At 35.0% G+C, this 22378-nt stretch overlaps 1 protein-coding gene across 3 annotated transcripts in view; it reads left to right on the top strand.

Annotated features, from left to right (window-relative positions):
* The first annotated feature begins 1080 nt into the window (after nucleotides 1–1080).
* The window catches only part of LOC145267126 (uncharacterized), a 545487-nt gene continuing 524189 nt past the window's right edge, over nucleotides 1081–22378 (top strand). For 2 of the 3 annotated variants that reach the window (XM_080123160.1, XM_080123163.1), the window contains exon 1: nucleotides 1081–1218. The gene's annotated coding sequence lies outside the window, so the exon portion shown is untranslated. The remainder of the gene's footprint in view (nucleotides 1219–22378) is intronic. The other variant, XM_080123161.1, reaches the window with a different exon arrangement.

The following is a 22378-nucleotide window of genomic DNA, read 5'->3' on the forward strand; positions in this document are numbered from 1 at the left end:
TATTTTGTTCGAATTTCGAAAAAATAAATGGGGGGGGGGACGCATTAAAAAATATTTTCCCTCGTATATTTTATGAAAACTGCATTTTATATGTAATTTCATTCTAAAATGGATAAGTATCGAAAATTTGACCATTACGTAGTTGAGTTTTTGCTAGATTTATTAAATACGGGACTTGGCCTTCGGGACAAGATCACAGTGTAGTAGTATCTGTTCTTCAGATGCTGCAGTTGCTGCACTTTAATTTCTTGTTCTCTGTCGGTGGAGGAGAAATCCTTCACGACTGAGACAATTTTTATTTTTGTTCCTTTTCTCCACGTTAAAAAACGACCCTGCCGTCTAACTCTGTCCCGTTGGGAAACATTGTAAATAGGAACATGGGAACGTTATTTTAAAGCGCCAATTATGTAAACACGATTTTCGTCTCGCAATTTCATGTTCGATGAAAAAATGTTTTTAAATTATTACTGGTTTATTTTGCCCTTCTTCTTTTAAATGGTACAAAAGTTATACTGATAATATTAATTTATAATAAAGTTACATCGTGTTACAAGGGTGGGGTAATTCTGGGATGACTTTTGGCAGTCCCTAATGTACGACAATCGAAGTCTCCATATGTTTTTTTAAATTTGTCCATCCAAGCTTTGACAGATTGGCCTTTTTACGTTCTTTCATTACAAAAATGGTAGCCAAAACTGTTCCAAGAGCGGAAAATACAAAATTTGGCCTTAAAAAGGCCAATTTATCAAACCTTAGAAAGGCTAAATTTTAAAAGCAATATGGCGGCCCCGGTTATCGTACATTTGATCTAATAAAAATGATGAAAAAATAACAAAAATTAATTTTTTTTCTGATTTTATTTCAGCCTTTGCGTCTAATAATGTGTTGGTCAATTTTTACGACGTGCCCCAGCGTAAGCACCCCAACCTCTCCATGTTAAGAACGGCTTTCGGATTGACCAATGTGTTTACCAATATTTTGGCAAAATTACAAGAAAAACGATAAAATTGAAGCTAAATTTAAAAAAAGGCAAAAGTGAAATTTGGCCTTAAAAAGGCTAATCTAACAACCCTGGAAAGCTTCCTGTGTTTTTTTTTGTTTTTTTCTCATCTCAGGAAATAATACGCATGCGTAACTGCCATAAACCGGTTACTTCTGAAATGTCAACTTCCGCTTTTTCTCAATTGGAATAAACAATTTTCTTGTCCATTTCGAACGGTGCGTATATATTATTTAATTATATTAACAAAGTTACTAATTATGAGGTTCCTAATATCTTTATGAACATGTCGTGTCACAGTCACACCTGGTATTCGATATAATGCCATCAATATCCACATTATTTGCAAGCCTTCTCTCTCTCTCTCGTTGTTTACTTTCCTCTCCACGAGGACAGAGTTGAACACAAGGTCGGTTTTTAATGCGGGAGGAAACCAGCTCCCCTAAAAGGGGCACTTTGGTTAGTAACAAAAATAAAAAAATGTATCAGACATGAAGGATTTCTCCTCCATTAACCGAGGCCAAAAAAGTGTAGGGCAGCAGGCAGCACTGCAGGCAGCAATCACTTTAGAACAGATATTACACTTTGAGGTATCAAATTTTTTATTTACAAGAAAGAAAAAATACAAAAGGGAAAATGAACAAAAAAATTTAGGCACAAGGCCAACTCAAAAAAGGAGGAATAGTGAGTTTGGTTGGTCCATCTCGTCTCTGTTTAAAACTTAAAAAGATTTCTCTCTTAGCCAGCATCTTTTATCGTGTTTACCCTTTTTAATGTGTGTGTGTGGGGGGGGGTCCTAATTTTAAAACCATTTTTTATTTACACAAAAAATACAAATATGATAACAATATTAAGAAAAAAAGGTAGTTTTTATTACTCATTCGAAAAAGTTGTCACAAAACAAATATAGAACAAATAAATGATAAAAAGGCAAGAAAAGTTACTTTTCTACCTAACTGGATATGTTTTTAGTGTTTTTATTTAATGTAACATGTTTATTCAATTAAAAAAACATACGGTGTTTACCGATGTATTGGAAAATTTAAAATGACGCCCGACTCTCTCTTGAACACGGTAAGTTTGGGAAACTGAGTTAAAAATAAAAAAATACTATACAAAATACTTAGAAACTCGCTAAATATGTTACCGTGACATGGGCTGACATATATTCGATGTTTCTAACAGTATTTTGTATAGTTTCTCATTTTTAACTCATTTTCCCAAACTTACCGTGTTCAAGAGAGAGTCGGGCGGGCGCCATTTTAAATTTTCCAATACATCGGTAAGCACTATGTTTTTCGAACTAAATAAACATGTTACATTAAATAAAAATATTTAAAAAAGTACCCAGTTAAGTAGAAAAATAACTTATCTTGCGTTTGATAACATTTGTTTGTTATATATTTGTTTTTTTGACAACTTTTTCGAATCTATGTGTATAGTAAAACTCGTAATATAAGTTACTCTTTATCTGGAAAAGGTCATTTAAGAAAATTGTGGAAAACAAAACAAAAGAAGACAACATTCAAATTCACCTTTAAAATTTAGTGTCAGTCACAGAGAAGTAGATTTGTTTATGGCGCACATACAAAACATGACCACCAAAGAATACAGTGCATAAGTTTTTTATATTTTGACTAGTGGGGTGGTACCCGGCATTGCCCGGGTGTTTAGAGGTGCGTGTGCTCGGGCGGTGGGGGGGGGGTGTTAATAAAAACATAAGAATAAGCGAAGTAAAAACTTTAAAAAAATCGAAAAAAAAACACAAAAAAAAAACTAACGTCAGGCAAACCGGGGGGGGGGGGGGGCAATCAAAACTTAAGAATAAGCGAAGTAAATATTTTTAAATATTAAATAAAAATTAAATATTATATAAAAAAAAGTTAAAACTTAAAAAAATCGAAAAAAAAAACACAAAAAAACTAACGTAAGGCAAACGAACGATGTTAAATGTAAAACTCGGAAAAACAAAAAAGAAAACAGAAAAATGAACGTTAAAAAAAACGTGAAAAAATGGCTTAAATAAGCCTGTTTCAATATTAAAATTTAAAAAATCGGTGGGTACCCGCATTGTCCTGGTGTTTTTTTTTTGGGGGGGGTCGGTCGGGGTTTGAGGGGTTTTAATGAAAACCTAAGAATAAGCGAAGTAAAAAAAAAAAAAAAACCCAGAAAAACGAACGTTACATGAAAAATGGCTTAAATAACCCTGCTTCGATATTAAAATTTAAACATCTCACACCACGATTCAAACCCAAAATGTTTAGATAATGACCCAGTGCTCTTACCAACGTAGAAGCGACATCGTCATGAGAGGACGGTTTTTGCTGACCCCCCCCCATGTAGAAAAGTACTAATTTCAGGGTGAAAAAATTAACGTTTTCGGCTAATTTTTCGATATTTGTCGAGCGAAGGATGAGGCTTTCATATGAGACCAAATTTGTGAGGCCCTGTCGGTGGGGCATTAGAATACGCCGACTGCCCCCCTGCAGAGGGTAAAAGTTCCTCAATGGGGGTCCTGGATATGACCTTAAACTATATCCAGTGGTGAGGGCCCCAGCTTGTGGGCTTTGGGGAGTGTGGAGCCACCCTTTAATTACCATTGCTCCCAGGTTCACTCTGACCTGGAGTGATAGTACCTGTTAGGGTCCCAACTATGGGTTGAATAGAAACCGACGTGAAAACAACAAATATATTCTATTAAAAAAATTTTTCTTCAAAATCTTTGGATTCAGCATTAAATAACGTGAAAAGAGTTGATATACCGTAAAACAAAAACAACCAACCAAGTTTGTGAATTTTTGTTCTGTCAAAAGTTTTTAGCAGGCATACAAACACACATAAATACATTTTCCCTTTTCTATATATAGATAACCACTTGTCTCTGCAAAATTTCAATGCAATTTTCGTATTCAGCATAGTCGAAAATTGTGAGGGTGAACCTAATGTAAAAATTTACCAACGTGTTTTTTATTCATTTTCAGCATACTCTAAAATCTGTAAAAGTCATCAAGTTGGAAAGAAAGTAAAAATTTACCAACACGTTTTTTTGGTGATAAGTAAAATCATCTGACAATTCAACTGGTCTGACTTTTTATCATTTGATGGAAATAATATTTCTGTTTAGTTTAAATTAACTTGGTTTAAAAAAACAGAATGTTATTATTTTACATATAAAATGTAAAATGGCTGCGCGTTTATGTCCACAAAAGGCTTTTTGCGTTGGAGTTTTCACATCGGTTAGATTTTGGGAAAAGTTTTCTTATACTTTCAAGATCATCTGCACTCGCTTTTTTGCTTCTTCAGCCCTGCTGAAGCTAAAGCATCTCCCGTTGACTGACCCCATTTTTTGGGCGTTAAGTCTAGGGACCACTAATTGTCCTTTTTCTATTTTTTGCAGGTCACTTCTTCCTTCGATAGAACAAGCAGCAGACAGGTTTGGGGAGGCACAAGTACCACTAATTCAGTGACAGTCTCCTCGCTCCGAATTGGTGGGTTCTTGCCGGGTTGGAGCATCGGGACTAATGTCCCTAAGAGATTCGATGAGTTCGGTGGGGGATACCCCCTTCCCCCCGTGTTCCCGAGCGGCATCCAAGGATGTAGCATTACAAGTGTATGCTGTATTTTCATGGACATCAGCAATATTACATTCCTAATGTGCTTCAACAAGTCATATCTTTTTTTATTTGTGGGTCAATTTTTAAAAGAATTACATTGATGGGAAGAATAAGCATTCCAATGATGTTAATTTATTTTTCTTTTATGCGTTCAATGTTTTTATGCTCCAAGTTGAAAATCAAAAAACAGTAAAAAATGACGACATCAAGAAAGGAAACTGTTTTTCCAATGTTTACATTTCATAGGTTATGTTTGTATACATATGCATGCGCTCAAATTTGATTGGATATATCTGAAATTTTACAGGCTATATAACCATAGAAGTCCATCTCTAGCAGTATCAGAAATCGCCATTAAGATGCGTGATGAAAACTTGAATATTTAGACTTACTATCTTTTGAAGCTTATAACTACTTGAAAAATGTAATTCAAACCCTATTTTTTTTTCAATAAAAGGAGTAAAGACCAAATTTTAAAATAATATCAGGTTTAATAACAAAATATGCAATATTTGTTTTTTTAAATCTGTTTTCTTTAAAAAAGATTTCAAGAAAATCAAATTTTCACATACTTCGAATATAATATATAAATTCCAAAAAATCACTTACCTATAAAAAAATACTATGCTATGAGTATTTCCATTCTTCATTGTTAAGAATTTATCCATATTTATATTTTATATTCCATGTCCTTTTTAAATAAAATACTTTTTTAAGCAAGTATTAAAAAATAGCGCAACATCAGATGTTTCAGAACGGAAATAAAGAGAGACAACTGTCTCCTTTTTTTCGAGTTAAGAACTACAGTGGCCTGTAAGGGCCAGAATTAATTTCCCTTTCTATTGCTGGCTGTAAACAAAAGTTAGTCAATATGGGCCATCGTATTTGAAAAATAATCACATTTCACTTATCAGTTTTTGCCGTTAAAAAAATTCCACTTGACCGATTTTTCGATTTTTTTTTTTTTTTTTTTTTTTTTTTTTTTTTATTCTCTTAAAGAAATACATAAGTTTTTTTATTTAATATATTTTATTTCGTCTTTATGGAGTGATTTTTTTTTTTTGTTTAACTTTAAAAAAAAAAACATTGAATGAAGCAGAAAAAAATTGTAGGTATTCAATCTTTTCAGGACAAAATTTTTAAAATGTGAGGTTTCACTTAAAAAAAAAATCATGTTTTAAAAAAAAAAGGTTTTAAACTTTTGACTTTACAGGTAAATTTGCACAAAACTATTCTTTTTTTGTTTTAAATTAGACTATCGAGGGGTACCCGGCGTTGCCCGGGTGTTTGTAGGTGAGTGTGAAAAAAACCCGAAATGTGAAAAAAAACAGGTGCCCGTGAAACAAAAACGAAGCCTTGACGCGCAGTTGGAAAATAGTAAAGTGTGAAAAAAAAAACAGGTGCGCGTTTTTGATTGACGTGACGGCGATAGGTATTCAGCAGTTAGCATTCTGTGCGGGACAGTTTTTAATGAGGTCAATAAATCGGTTTGTTTGTTTTTAAAAAAACGCTCCCTGTTTATTAGGGGGAGCATCTCATCTGGAAATGAAAGCTACCGTCTGATATGATGGTCGACATTGACCAAATGTTACTTAGCTCTCTAGAGACCACTGGCTTTCGGCCAGTAATTAGTCGAGTTTCGCTTTTTGTTTATACCGAAAACCGAATGTAACGCGTGCCGATGCGGGAAATGTGGAATAATTAATGTTTGAAAGTCAATAAAATTAAATAGACAGGCGAGCTCCGTGGTTAAGTGTGAGATATTGCAATTTATAGATGATATAAAAAGTTTTAAGAAGTTGTGAAGCGAGCGAGCGCTTCTCTGAAAAAAGTGGACATCGAGGAAAAGCGTACATACATACATACATACATTTTTGCTTTTCTATATATAGATTATTTTATTTATTGATCTTTTATCTTCAATTTGTGATATAAAATTGAGGTGAGAAAATTATTTTCATTTTAATAGATATTTCAAAATGGGATGGGGGTGAATTTAAAAAAAAAAACGTTTGTCTAGAATATTATATTCAGTTTATTGGAAAGAGCATAAAATTTTGCATTAAACCTGCAAATATTGTAAAAATTGAACCAATAGAAAAATTTTGATAGATTTTTAAATTGAAAAAAATTTAACTTCATTTTATTACGTAAAAACATGGCTGCATGAGCGCGCGTAGCACTTTGTAAACACTGTTTTTTAAAAAATAAAAAATAATATTTCTATTATTTTTCAAAAAACTTTAATAGTTTATTTTGGAAGTATATTCCATTAAGAAATTAAACAAACCACTTTAAAAAGAGAAATTACGAGTTTTGTATATTTTATTCGCAGTTTTGTGTTAAAGGTGTCAAAAATTCCCCCAAAATTCTGACACACCTAGTCCATCTTTACTGGACTTTGATTTATATTTTTACAACGACAGGAAGCAAAGTTACGACCAAGCAAAGTTGACGAAGAATATTTTATAATTGATAAGATAAATCAGTATATATTATCCATTTTCATATAGATAATAGTTTCAGAATTATTTTCATGTATGTAAATATTTGATAATTATTAATTGTGCGGAATTTTCTTTAAAATGTTATCTTTTGTAGAAATTAAAAACGAAAGCAGAAAAATCAGTTTCATTTTTTATTCTGAGTTTGTCAATTTAAAAAAACTATTTTCAAGTTTCTCAAATTTGATTTTCAAGCAATACTATTTTGTTGTTTTTGACGCTTTTAGTACACATGTACTAACATGTACATGTACTTTTGTTGTTAATGCTTTTAGTACACATGTACTTAAAGCGTTAAAAAACAACAAAATGGACTAAGTACATGCGTTTCTGTTATCATGGTATTTACTTCTTACTTATACTTAAGAAAGAATTGTGTTTTTTAGTGGTTAAAAAAAATATATATATATAACAAGTAAAAGGTACTTGTGCACTTATGCTGCTATGCTGAAATAATGTTATTATTTAGAAACCCATTCTTAACATGGCGGAAGGAAGAGTGTTTTATTAACTATTCTGTATTTTCACTTAACAATTAAATAAAATATATCGTGAAACTGGAATTTATTTTTAACTCATTGTCATGACAATTTTTTCGAATCTGTAAAACAAATCCATTTTTTTTTTAACTGAGGATATCTAAATAATAATAATAATTAGAATTTCTTTGTGATACATTTTGTAAATTTTTACCTGTTTCCACCTTAACGTTTTCTTTAAAATGACTACCTTTAAGGTTTCAGGTATGCTGAAAACGAAGATACCATTTAAATTTTCCTCAAATAAGTAGCTTTCCGGATATTTAACAATGTCATTTCTTATGTTATTGCTGGTGCCTATCTTGGTATGTGCGTTTGCGCATAGTTTCTCAGGGTTACGTTTGCGCGCTTGCACGTACCAAGATGGCCACCAATGATAACATAAGAAATGACATTGCTTAATATCCGGAAAACTACTTAATTGCAGAAAATTTAAATGTGATATTCGTTTTCACCATACCCTAAAACCTATAAAAATAATTATTTTAAATGTTAAGGTGTAAATAAGGTACAAAATTACTGTTTCATTTCTTTGTTTACATAGTTGAATTTTCAGTAAAACAACAGAATAGAAATGACAAAAATTACCATCAACTGGTGAATATATAGTTGTTGCTTATCAGGATTCCTGGTATCCTGGATGAAAATCTACAAGGATTCATGTAGATTTATGGTTGCATCTCAGAATATATTTTGGGCCAGATGGAGAGGATTTACAAAATTGAAAATTGGACTGGTCCCAAAATGCATAAGTTCTGGTCGACTATGAGAATTTCCATCTTTTACAGAAATCTAAAATTTATATGAAAAATTTTCTTCAACTTATTTCTGAGATTAATTCATGTCTACTCAGTTTTTTTTTCTTTGAGGAGAGTAGTAAATACCGCCCATGAATGCTCTTTAGGCATTCAATGGCTACACCCAAGATTAAGCTCTCCTTTGGTGAGAAGGCAGGAAAATGTCTATTCTCAATAAAGCTATATTTAAATACTACTATAATACTTAGTTTTGTTCATGAATAGACACCCACTGTATGGTACCATGCGCCAGTTTAAAAAAAATTGAAATTTGTACATCTTAATTTATAATTCATGGCTTATGGTAAAGAGATACATCAGATTTGACTGCATAATCAGAAAGAGCACACAATTTTACATAAGAGTACCAAGTTTTATGAGAATAGCTTGAAAAATAAATAAATGGTGGCAAAATTACCAAATTTCCTGAAATGTTGAGGTCCATAATTTCTTCTTCTAAAGAAAAATGTCCACGGAAAAGCCTAAATTTTGGCACTTAAAATTTTCATAACTTTTGAACTACTGATGGTATTTGAATAATTCAAACGGTTTTAAGCATCTTTTACATATATCTCTTTTCATGCAATTTGATAAAATAACAATTATCTAAAAGGAAAAAATCAACTTGTAATGCTAAGGATCTCGCTGGAAGGGCCACTCCTTTTGGCCCTTCTTGTTCAGTCGATTCAGGGAGGAGCAGCATGAGAGGCTCCTCCCCTTGTTCAGGTTCCCTAGTAACATCCTCCAAAAAGATGTCACTGGAAGGGCCACCCCTTTTAGCTCTTCCTGTTTGGTAGCAGCAGAGAGTAATGTTGCAGTGGAGAGTTCAGTTTTGGGAACTACTGGGTGTAGTGTTCCAAGTTCGGTGAGAGGTGTCACACTAAGTTCAGTTTGGGGCACTACTCTCAATAGTGGTACCCATAGGAAAAGTCAACGGCATGGCAGGTATGACCTGTCAAGCCTGCCTGAAGCCAATCCTCTTGGTGCTGCCCCCCCCCTGCACTATAAATAGATGGGAGCTAGTCACCTTGTGTGGCTACTCCCCAGACTTTTTTGATGTTGTAGACCCCAACGTGTCTCCTCTAGCTAGGACGGTTGATCAGGGTCAGTGGATTCATACACCGGCTGGCCGACGGGCTTCAATGGTTAGCTAGCCTGCCCATGGGAGGATCATGCTCCTGAGGATAGGAGTAAGGCCAGTCAGGTCTATGGATTTGCCAAAAAAGGCAGCCACCAACCCTGATCAGATGGCATAAGAAGACCCCTATGACCAGGAAGCTGCTATAGAGAAGATATTAGATCTGGACGATGTATTTGCACAGATTAGCAGTTGTAACAGCAGAAGCAGTGGTTGCAGCAGCAGCAGAAAAAAAGAAGAAACGTGGAAGTCCAGGTCCCCAACAAAAAAGAAAGGGGTTGCCAAACAGGGAGCTGCAAAAACACCAGTAGCAGCTCTCAAAACGCCATAAGCTGCTCCTGAAGAGTGGCCATCATTGTCACCTGGCCCCCAAAACTTGATGTTAGGGGACTACCAAGTTAAGATAAATTTAGACCAGGATGGATTTAATAAGATACCGCCTTTGCTCAGATGCAGTACCTGTACAATTCGCGTCATTGTGGAGGGTAGGGAGCCTCATTACTGGCATTATTAGCAGCTAGGACACATGTTAAAAAACTGTCCCCAAAAAACCCCAGCTGCTCAGGCCCTGGACAGAACTCCAAAAGTAGCAGCTCCCCTAAAACAACATAAGGGTGCACCAACAAAAACAACAACAGATGGCTGGAATAAGGTGGTGAAGGCGGGGAAAAAGCGATAGAAGGAGAACCTGAAATGCTCGTCTAGTGAGCGGAATGAATGAAAGTAGTTAGAGCTTATTTAGAAAGAGTGTCCAACAAAGCCATGAATGTTGACGCATCAGAGCGTAGATCTTCACTGCGGCGCAGATTGGACAACTACATCCGTAAAGTTCAGAGCCCAGAAGGACACGATCTTGTATCGGCTTGGGAGATCTGTGAGGGGTTCCAAAAGCATTTCGCTGATCGCTTCTCTCAGTTGTCCAGACTCTGCAGCCAGGTGTTTTGTGACTATTTGACTGGTTGCAGCTGGAGCAGCTAGTTGTGATGGTTGGGTTATAGGGTGTGAAGTAGTTGTTGTGCTAAAGCAGGCTGGCTACAACAAATTTCCGGGGCTCGATGGTTTGCCCTACAAACTGTACTTGAGGCTGTCACACATATTTGTTCCGATTCTGATGGGTGTGTTTAACCACTGGTTTGACATGGGATCCATCCTGGGTCAGGTTAGCAAAGAAGTGGTCACACTTCTGAAGAAGAAGGAGGCATATGTTGGGGGGGGGGCTAGATGATTTTAGGCCCATAACTCTGCCAGAGTTAAAGATTTTGGCATGCATTCTTGCAAACTGGTTGCAGGTGGTTATTACTGACTTGGTTGAACCTGATCTGTGAAGGGGAGATCAATTCAAAACAGTTTACATCTTGTCCGCACGATCATAGAGGGATTAGAAGACAGCACCAAAGCTGCACTGATCAATTTAGATCAGTCCAAGGCATTCGATAGGGTCGACCATGGGTTCCTGAGATCTGTTCTAGAGGCCCCAGGTTTTAATCCGGATTTTCGCAGATGGTTCTTCATTTTGTACACTCTATTGACGGCAGTTGTTGAGGTGAATGAGATGCGGTCGGAACCTTTCATTATCTCTCAGTTGGTACATCAAGGTTGTCCGTTGTCTCCCCTGCTTTATGTACTCGTGCTTGAACCATTCCTGTGCAAATTGAGGCGGAGACTGGACTGACCCTGTTCGGAATTGCTCTTCCTGGCGGTGCGTGCGCTAGGGTTTCCACTTATGCCAATGACGTGATGGTGTGCATCTCAAGCCTGAGAGATATCTACACCATCATAAAGGCACTCAGGCTATACGAAGAGATTACAGGGGCTGTAGTCAACTTTAGCAAATCCACTGGCTAGACTAGAGAGGCGCTCCTTCGCTACCAGGTCGTTTCAATTGGATTGACGGCCTGGTTTGGACCGGGCCTCCAGTTGAACAAGAATTGGTCGGAAGTACAAGCAAAGGTTGAAGCGTCTGTGAGGATTTGGCTTTGTAGGGGTTTTTCCCTTAAAAGTAGGCCGGAGGCGTGTTCCACTTACGTCTTTCCGCTAATCCTTTACTGGTTGTCTGTACTGCTTCTGTCTGCGAATCGCTTAAAGGCATTAACGCATTCCCTCTCCTCAAACGGCAAAAACTGATGAGTGAAATGTGATCATTTTTCAAGTATGTTAACCGATGTTGACCAATTTTGTTGTTGGCAACAAACGTGTCAAAAATACAAAGGGGAGATAAGGCATATGTCAGAAAGTCAAAGGGAAGACAACCAAATATAATTACCCTTTTTTTTTTGTGCACAAGTCACGATGACTCACGTGTATGTATTGTTTTTACGTTTTTGAAGTAATTATGGCCGTTTTAGGCATCCGTATTTGACAACTGGAAGAAAGAGAGGAAACATTGCTCTGCTAACAGTGGATATTCGCTTACGAAATCGTGGTCTCTTTGGACCCTTGCGTAAAAAATTCTTTTATTTAAAATTACATGGAATATAAAATATAAATATGGACAAATTTTTATAAATGAAGAATGGAAGCACTCATTGATTAGTATTTTTTATAGGTAAGTGATTTTTTTTTAATTTATATATATTTATTATATTTGGATTAAGTTCAAATTTGTTGAATTTCGTGAAATCTTTTTTAAAGAAAACCAATTAAAAAAAATATTGTATATTTTTCGATTAAACCTTTTCTTATTTTAAAATTTGGTCTTTGCTCTTTTTATTGAAAAAAAAATAGGGTTTAAATTACATTATTCATGTTGTTATATGCTTCGAAAGATAGCGAGTCTAATTAATCAAATGTTTATCACTCCCCTTTAATGGCGACTTCTGACACTCCTAGTCAGTGGGGTAACGGCTCGTCTAAAATCATTTAAATACTGATGGCTCCCTCTTATTTTGATGACAGGTGCCCCCCCCCAAAATGGCGTCTCCATTTTCGGCGATAAGCTGTAGTAGTACCATTTTTAATTAACGACAGGAAAAGAATATTTTTTTAAAAAAGAATAACTGACAATGAACTTTCTTTTTTTTTTTTTTTGTTGCTGTTGGTTTTGGTTTTCGAGTTGCAAATAAAATGCCTCAAACTTAATGCTTTGTTGTACAAAGATAAGTAAAGATAGAAACTGTTTTCAAACACTATTTAATAGCGAATATATTTATTTCTTTTGTTCTCAAATTTGAAAAGAATTGGATAAAAACGTTTTATGCACGAGTAGTAACAACCGCATATAAGCATGAGAATTTTTGTGTGCTGAGACGTGCACAAAAAAAATATGTAAACAAATCATTCATTAACTAACTTATGAACAAAGTATTCATTTTTTTTTTTTTTTTGTTATTTAGAAAACATAAATTTTGAATTATGGAAAGGAAAAGAATATTTTAAAAAAATAAATTATTTGAAAAGGAATGACCGACAATGATCACGCTTTTAGAATCAGTGAAAACGCATAAAACACTTATCCAGTTTAGTAAAAGAATAACTTTTATTGGGTTTGTTTTACAATCCACAGAGGTATGAAAAAGTGGTAAAAAAACAAATAGTTAACAAATAAATGTTACCAAAGGCAAGTTACTCTTCTACCTACCTCAAATTTTTGGTGTTGTAAATGTCTATTCGGTTAAAAAAACAAGTAGTGTCGAGTGTGGCATAAGAACAAGAAAAAATGGCTGTAATGTCTCTTGAAGTCTCGACAATGACTTAAAAATAAAAAAATTATACAAAATAGTGGTAGAATCATACTTGATAATTGTCACGGTAACTTGAAGCTGTTAAAATGAAATTTAATTATACTAATTAGTTTTATGTACTTGAAAACATAATTGTAATCTGTACAAAATTTCCTTTTATTTGATACAAGCCGTATTTTGTTAATTTCTTTGTATTGTGTTGTGGTAGCCATCTTGGATTTTCACGGTGTAATGATGACAAATGATAAAGTCCATCAGAATAACATTTCGCATGATGATTACCTTACCTCCCATTTTTTAAACTTTTTTTATGATGTTTCTACTGGAAAATGAAATTTAATTATGCTAATTAGTTTAATGTACTTGAAAGCATAATTCTAATTTGTACAAAATGTCCTTTAATTTGATATGCTACAAGCCATATTTTGTTAATAATTTCTTTGAATCATCTAGTGGTAGCCATTTTGGATTTCCTGGTCGCCATCTTGGATTTTTCATGATGTTATAATAGCAAATGATAATGTCCATTTTTTTTTTTTTTTTTTTTCTTCCTTTGAAGATTGTAATGCTGGGTATGGGGCAGCCAAACCAGCTGTCAACATTGCCCCGTTTTTTATTGAAACCAACCGAGAGCTCTTTTTAGTATCCTCGCTGTACCCTTAAGTGCAATTGTCTGAATCTCTTTTGCACTTGGTTCTCCAGGAATATTAGTTAGGTAGGAATTCCTATGATGAATAAAGCCTTACTTACCATTTTTCTTAGCTGTTTTTATGATGTTTCTACTTAAAGCTGTTAAAATGAAACTGGAATATGCTAATTAGTATGCAAGTTACTAACTGAGATGGTCCTAAATAACACCAACTGAACCTTTGTGGTATTATGATAATATGCTTAAAATTTCATCATAATATCTTAAAAAGATCTGAAGATACATCTTTTTAAATATAGATTAGTCTGTAAATTGTGTAAATTTTCTACCATTTGCAGTCACAAGTTTATATGCATTTGGATAGGACTGACTTAAGGCAAAATGTCCAGTGAACCACACATTTTTTTGATACTTTGAATGGTCATAACTCCAGTTCTAATCAGCCGATTTTAAAAAACTAAACATTATTTCTTTGTTTTTTTATGCTCTTTTCAATAATGCTTGATTTGAATTTATTCAATCTAAAGAAAAAATGGTGTGGTATTGCTATCTATGTATTTATTCAAAACAAATTTGAGTATGTGTTCCCTGCCTAAGCATGGCACACACCGCCCTTAGGTCCCGAAAATCAAAGGTCAAAAGAATCATCCCTTAGTTAGTTGTGTGAATGAGTCACGTCCCCCATTTATTTTAGGTGTTAGAATACCTCCAGAATGCTCTTCCCCAGAAAGTTATTTTCATTCCTTGACCCATTCCCATGGTTCTCTTTCTGGAGGTCATTGTATACCCCAAGGGCCCACCTTTCTTTTGCCCGTAAACTGCACTCTCCCTCTTAGGAAGTATCTTTCTTGCTTTCATAAATAGTCAGAAAACAACAAGCACTTCAACAACTAGAGTAGGTTGGGAGGTCCCTCACTATCGTTAGCATTTTGTTTAGTTCATTTCTTTTTTCTTATTGTTATTTTTGTTTATTTTGCGGTGTATTTAAGGCTTAGATATATCCCATTCCCCCATCATTCAACATTTTTTCCTTTTTGTTTTCATGTATAATTTTTGTTTTCTCTTATGTTTGTACATGTTTTGATTTTTTTTCTCAATAAAAAAATTGCTTTTCTTGTTTTTGTGAATAAAATTTTTGAAAAACATTCACGCATGTGGGGATATTTTAAATAGCTTAGGCCCACAGTGAATGAGGTATTATGGTGAGTGATGAACTAGCTTAAGGAATAGACAAAGTGGATGACTCCCGACCCCCATTTCTCCCCTCCCCCATTCTCTTTTTTGGCTTCATGCCACATTGTTTAAGGACCTCCAATTCTTTATAACATATTTTAATAAAGTATTGTATAAAAAATAGGGGGCCCTTGGCAATAAAGAAAACAAAAACAAAAAACACAAACGCCTGACCTTTTTGGTTAGGATCAAAGTGTAGTATCTGTTCTTCAGTGGTATAGTTTGCAATCTTAAACGAAAAATCCAAGCAACAGACCCACTTAATCTTTTGATTAAGTTCCAGGGTATGTTTTTTCTCTAAGGACCGACTCCATTCTTTGGGTGTGAAGAAGAGACCTGTTTTTTATTGTTGTTTTTTGCCCATTTGTTTGTTTTTCTATTTTTTGCAGATAGTCCAGTGTCCAGCTTGACTTACGCAGCCGGCAGGTTCAGGTAGGCTGGCTCATGTGGCTTTTTAGTCGATGATCTCCCTGCTTCCAAATCGGCGGGTCATTGCCTGGACACAGGCCACAGCTCCTTCCACCTTGGGGACACTCCAGATGTAGTGTTCATAACTGGGGTTGCTGCTGGGTTGAGCACCCCAACACCGAGGACCGCTGACTCGCCCTCAGCATCCATTCCGGCTGTTGCAGGAGTTACCACATTCAGTGGTACCCCATTACCGAGGGACGCCAACTTGCCTTCTTGTTGCATTCCATTTGGGGTTGCAGCAGGGTTGAGCACCTGAAGACTGAAGGCTGCCAACTTGCTCTCACCAATAGGCATGTCTGGAGGCTTGGTTCCAGGATTTGAGTCTGGAGACGGTAGCACGCCATTATTGAGGGCCGCCAGATCCGTGTCCGCAAAAAGCGTTACAGGTCTGTCAGTTTCTGACATCGAGGTAGAAGATGACCAATTTGGAATGTCGAGTGAAATCCCAATGTCCGGCAAAGTAGCGGCAACAAAGCAAAGCCTGAAGAGCTGGCTGGAGGAGTGTGGACAATGCCAGGAAACAGCAGCCCACACCCATTGGCTGAATTGGAGAACCTCAGGAATAGGAAAGGAAAGACTAAGGAGGTAAATCAGCAGGATGCAGCCCTCAAAAGAAGATCCAAAATCTGAAGATGTGGCAATCCTTGAATTTCCTAATACCTACACTGGAAGATGGAGTAAAAACTACAACAAAGGAATTACCGGAGGAGGAGAAGAGAGAAGAAAAGCAAGTAAGCCTGGTGCAAGGAAACAGTCCCAACAAAGCTCCTTGGGCCAAAAATCACAAAAGACTCCGGATGAGTATAGGGAGTTGTTCCGAACTAAATACCAAGCCCTAACAGAGGGTAACACCATAAGACCAGAACGAGGGGCATTAGAGAATTTGCGAGGTAGAATAATCTCTTTTTGTGACATCAGATGCCAAAAAGAAAGGGTTGATAGGAGTACCAAAAGATAATATGGTTAAAATGTTGGTGGAGCTGAATTTGCTGGCCACTTATTTTGTCAGACAGCTTCACCATGTGGGATGTCCTCTTGACATCTAAGGAGGAAGCAGACAAGTTATCAAAAACGGATTTGAATTGGAAGGGGATAAAATTTAAACCCAAATACATGGAAAAGAGGGGGATGGAAGTATTGGTGCTCGGTGTCCCAAGTTGTATTAGCTCAGAGCATATCGGGGCAATTCTGTTGCAGTAGGGGGACGTAAAGGCAGTAACCCCGGTCTGTGGTCTGAGAAATATTCAAACCAGGGACTACAGCATTAAGAGGAAGATTGACAGAAAAGGGTTTAATGCGATCACGGCCCAACTCAAATGCAAGAGTTGGACAATGTCGCTCGTAGTGAAAGGAAAATGACCACACTGCTGGCATTGCCAGAACCTTGGCCATATGGCAAAGGCATGCCCTCAAAGGAGCCAGCAGTGCCCAATAAGACAACTCCAGCTGCAAAAGCAATAGAAAAGGATGACAACACCCCATCCAGTTAGACAACAGTAAAGAAAAAGAAAAGGAAGGCCACCCTAAGCTATAAGGACATCCAAAGTAAAGAGAAGAAAGGTGTCTTAAAGAGGAAACTCATGACTCCATCTTCAGAATCAGACGAAGATTCCGGGGAGAAAGAAGATGAAAAGAGAAGGCAGCAGACCAAGAAAAGAGCTAAGGAAGACAATAAGGAAAGAATAGAAGACATTAATCCTGTTCCTGAAAACACTCCCCAATCCCAGACACCAATGGGGCAGAATACCCCTCCTCTCTTTAACACTCCCTTGCCAGTAGAAATAGTGGAAATGGAAAAAATGCAGGAGGAGGAGGTAGAAGTCTCAGAGGGTGAAGTCCAAGAAGAAGCAAAAGAAGTATCACCGGCAAGGACGGAGAAAACCAGAAAACTGTCCTTTCTGCCCGGAGTTAGAATTTGTGAAGCAGATAACTCGGATGCTCAGGCAGAGCTAAATGGAAGGCAGCAGAGGTAGCTAAAGCAGTTGGCAAATTTACTTTATGTTGATGGGAAAAAGGTTCAAGACCCCAGAAATTTTCCAGATGCGCCGATGTACATCACTTTTGTGAGAAAGGATAAGGGCGCAAGGGTGAAGGCGCTCTGGAGAACGCTGAGAGAGACAAAGGCAGCAATACCTAGTCTCAAACTGATAGAGGAAGATCATCCCTCTCTAAATAAAATAAATGATCGAATGCGATGGGAGGGTCTCTATATATGTTTATCCCTCCCTAAATAGAGCGGGTCTGGCTCGAGATTGTCAGACATCTGCATTGTTGACTGGCAGTCTCGGCCAGGCCTTTGACGTCCTAACACCTAAAGTAGCAATACACATGAAAAATTTAAATGGCTTAAAATATTTCAATATTGGTATATATAGAAAGAGTTTGATAAGCTAAGAATCTTTTTAAATTTTTTAAATCCAATTAAAACCAAGGAAGTTATGATTATTTTTATGCCCTGCGTGTTTGGATATTTTGCTCTCTTTAAGACCATATGCGTTTTGTCACATTTTTTGCACTACTTTTTCAGTAAAAATGCTATATCTTTGTTAAAACACAAGACTAAGCTATGAAATTTGCCATATAAGTGTATTTTTGTGCAAGTAATCTGAATATGCTACTGAAAATCTCCAGAAATGAATGGTTTCCAAATAATCTGCAGTAAATGTGCATAAATATGCTGAGAGTGCTTAAAAATGCCATGTAATCATTAAAAGATAAGAAGTTAGAGAACTGAAAGTTTAGTTGTAATTAGTGGTGGGATGATGAATCGGAATCGTTAATCGTAAGAATCGTGTATTTTGGGAGGTATCAGAATCGGAATCGCATCGTTAAAAAATACCTTAATTTTCCAATTCCTTCATTACGATTCTTTTAGTCTGATGTTGAAAAAAAGAAAAAAATTTCCTGATATTTCTAACCGCAAGAGAGAAATGTAGCATGTTATAAAAAGAAACCAAAGAAATTCATTATTAACAGGGCAATGCTTAGTGCCCCCTCCCTTACAAGGTTCATTCATTCAGATCTATTGTAATCAAAACTACAAAAGAGTTAACTTGAAAAGAAGTATGCAGGGCTCTACATTGTGAGTAAAAATAAAAAAAAAACGCTTATCTTTTTGGCAACTGTTTTTTTTACTGACAAATCTTCTAATAGTGAATGAAAATGCTTTTTCAACTTATATTTTCTTAAAATAAAATGATCAAAGTCAAATTTAAACAGTAAAAGGTTTAATAGAACAATATACTTTTTTTCTTTTTTTAAAAGAAGGCTTTTGAAAGAAATAAAATGAAATTGATCACGTATTATTTCACAAAATTTTGACAGTAGTCGGCTTCTTTTGAAGTTTCAAAAAGAATATCATTGGAATAACATTAGAACTACACATGCTAAGTGGTGGTTTGCAGTTAAGGTCTTCAGAAAATGAAAAAACAAAAACAATTATTTTGCTATCTCTTAAATACAGCTTTATATTTAATTTAAGCTACTACTGGGTAAATCAATTTTCAAATATTTTTTTTTTTAATTTACATTCTATTAAAATATTCAGCTCATGAAGCAATTGGATATATTTTTTGGAACTTCTTTGCAGACCCCCCCCCCTAAAAAAAAAATAAAATAAAATATTGGTTTTAATTTAGATTAGATAACATTTTTGGTATTATTTTACTTTAGGGCTCGTCTCACGTTCGTATAGAAAAAAATATTTTTTAAAGTAGATTTAGGTGTGCTGAAAACACCACCCCATTCTCGAGTAACTCTTTATAAAATACCTATTTCGAATTTTCTTTTCATCCCGAAAAAATAAAAAAAACTTATTCTAAAAAAGACATGGGGTCTATGTTTTTTGTACCCCCCCCCCAAAAAAAACACCATGAACTTTATAAACAAACAAAAACACGTGTTAGATGCTTCCTTCCATATTTTAAAAACTATTTGCCGGCCCCAGTTTTGAATGCAATATTTGTTTATAACACACCCGAAATTATATGAAAATTAAGATTTTAAAGGCAAGTCCTGTGGTAGTGTATTATCGACATTTACAAAAAAAAAAAAACAATTGCCTTTCCAAAATTATCTGCAATTTTTAAAAATTAATTTCCATCTAATTTTAAATTGTCCGCGAAAGATTACTACGCTTATGTCACTTTAATACGAGTGTGGGTGCACATATGACACATGAATAGCCTTAGTGTGCACTCGAGCGTACCTTAACGAAAGCTGTAAAATGGTCAAAAATAGTCTGAGGGTTCAGGGGCTCATACCCACTAGCATAGCTAGGGGGTGGCGGTCAGCCCCGGGTGACAGCCATAGAGGGGTGACAATCCCCCCCCCCCATTTTTTTCAGCCAAGCTTAGGTGCGAAAATAGTCGGAAATAGAATTTATTTATTATATATTATGGAATTTTTAAGTTTTAATTAAAATTTTTTTTTTTAGAATATTATAAGCTCTTAAAAAAATTAGTCATTGCAAAATCTTTTGCCGATTTTTATTGAAAACTTTTGTACTTTTGAAATCATTTGATGACCTTTCATTTTTTTAACTGTGGAAAAATGAGAAAGAAACGATATATATATCCGGGGTCACCTAGCCAGCATTGGCAAGCCAATGGTAACAAAGTGTGAAAAAATCTAACAATTTCAAAGTGTTAGCGACAAGTAAAGTGGACATTAAAGGGATGTGTCTGTACAGAGCAATAAATATAAAGCTATAAATCCCAAACTACAGATAGAAATTATTTTTGCTAATTGGTATCTTTCATATCGTTTGACAATTTAGTTTTCACGTTTCTCAGCTACTGACAAGACACACAAAAGACAGTGTAAATTTTCCAAGATAAAAATGTAAGTATACTTTTAAACTATTTTAAAGACAGTCAAAATGTGTTTCATGAATTGAAAATTAATTTAATTTTAACTAGTCTGTGCTTGTAATGAATATGCTAATTATGAAATGAAATAACTAAGAAATTGTTTTTGTGGTTTCAACTATATTCTAGTTCTAATAACTTTTTAATTTTCAAATATAAAAATATATTTATTGAATAAATAAGATAGTTTCTTAATTGCACAATACCTTCACGTTTCTTTTGAATAATCTTTGAGAATAATAATGCCAAAAAAATGGGTGAAACAATAAATAAACAAAAAAGCAAATGTTATTAAAGACAAACTAAGTTACTTTGTTACCCAATTAGATACATTTTTGGAGTATACCCGAACGAGCATCACCCCGTCTATATTTTTTTCTGTTTGTTTTTTTTGCAATTTTGAAAAACTGTAAGAAACCGAACAGAATAGTGGATTATTATTGATTGGACACTTACCAAATTATCTCACAAAAAACAAGCAAAAGTATTTTGACATTTGAAAGGGGTGCTAGTTTTTAGTTACAACGTTATAGCAAACCGATCCCATATTGGAACCACTCGACGAGAATTGGGATTTTACTTTGGTGCTTGTGCAGTGTACGTACTGTGTTATATTTTAGATGGGATTTCCAAGTTGAATTAAATTTTTATGGTATGTTTTTTCATTAAATTGTTAGGTGAAAGTGCAGAACAGTTAAAGAATAGCTTTTTCAATAATAACATTATTTCAGCATGGTTCGTATTTCTCGCAGTATCAAAAATGTGGTGCTCGGTAAAAATGGCACAAGTGAATAAGTAGGTAAAAATGGCACAAGTGAATAAGTGGGTAAAAATGGCAAAAAGGTCCTACTGAAGCGATTGGGTCCCAAATTCTAATCTCATTTTGGGTTTTGTAAAATAAAATAAAGTTTTTTTTTTTTTTTTGTTTTTTTTTAAATCTTTTTTAGGCGGACGGTGGCTTTCACCACCTGCCCTTATAAATTCTATAATTTTCACTTTTTGGAACTTTTTTCTTGTTAATACCATCCAATAGAGACTTATGTATCAGATAATTAAAAAAACAAATTTTTAAAAACATTTTTTTATGACTTTTCACGCCTTGTTCAGTTTTCTATAACAATGTAGTAGTAAACCGGACCCGCATTAAAAATCCATGCGGAAGTCGGCCTTTTTACCGGACCCGCGTTAAAAATCCATGTGGAAGTTGCCCTTTTTTTTCTCTCTCTTTTTCAACTTAATAGCTAGTCACCAATTTTCAATAAAAACAACTTGATTAAGAAATAGGAAAAAAAAAACAAACAGTTTTACAATACACACATTTAAAACTACGGCAGACATTGAATTCCCCCAGTTCCATTCTTCATTTTTTTTCAGAAAAATTTTGAGAGGTTTTTAAATTGAAAATAAAAATGCAATATTTTTTTAATTGGTTTTCTTTGAAGAAAGTTGGTATTTTACATAGTTTTAAATGCTTTTTATTACATTTCAAGTATTAACTCTTTCTATGGCATTTTAAACTTCGTCATGATAAAATGTCGACAGTCTGTAATGAAAGCACATATCAGCCTCGTTTGAGTTTGGGGAAAATGAAGGAGACGGTAGTGAATTTTTCGTTAGCTATTTTACACAAGACATTTACATTTTAATCATGATTAAGAAACAGGGGGAAAAAAAAACGGTACGTTTTACAATACACAGACCCTCGAAAAAAAGTAGTTAAAAGCAAATATACAATAAATAAATGTTAACATTGTCAATAAAATTTATTTTGCAACTTATCTGCATCATTCGTTGGTATTTTTAAGTAGTTTTAAATGCTTTTTATTTCATCTTGAATGTTATAGCGGTTTAAAATTCGCTACCGTCTCCTCCATTTTTCCCAAAC

This window comes from Euprymna scolopes, chromosome 42 (genome assembly GCF_053919585.1).
Source record: "Euprymna scolopes isolate OS-2025 chromosome 42, ASM5391958v1, whole genome shotgun sequence".
Classification (NCBI taxonomy): domain Eukaryota; kingdom Metazoa; phylum Mollusca; class Cephalopoda; order Sepiida; family Sepiolidae; genus Euprymna; species Euprymna scolopes.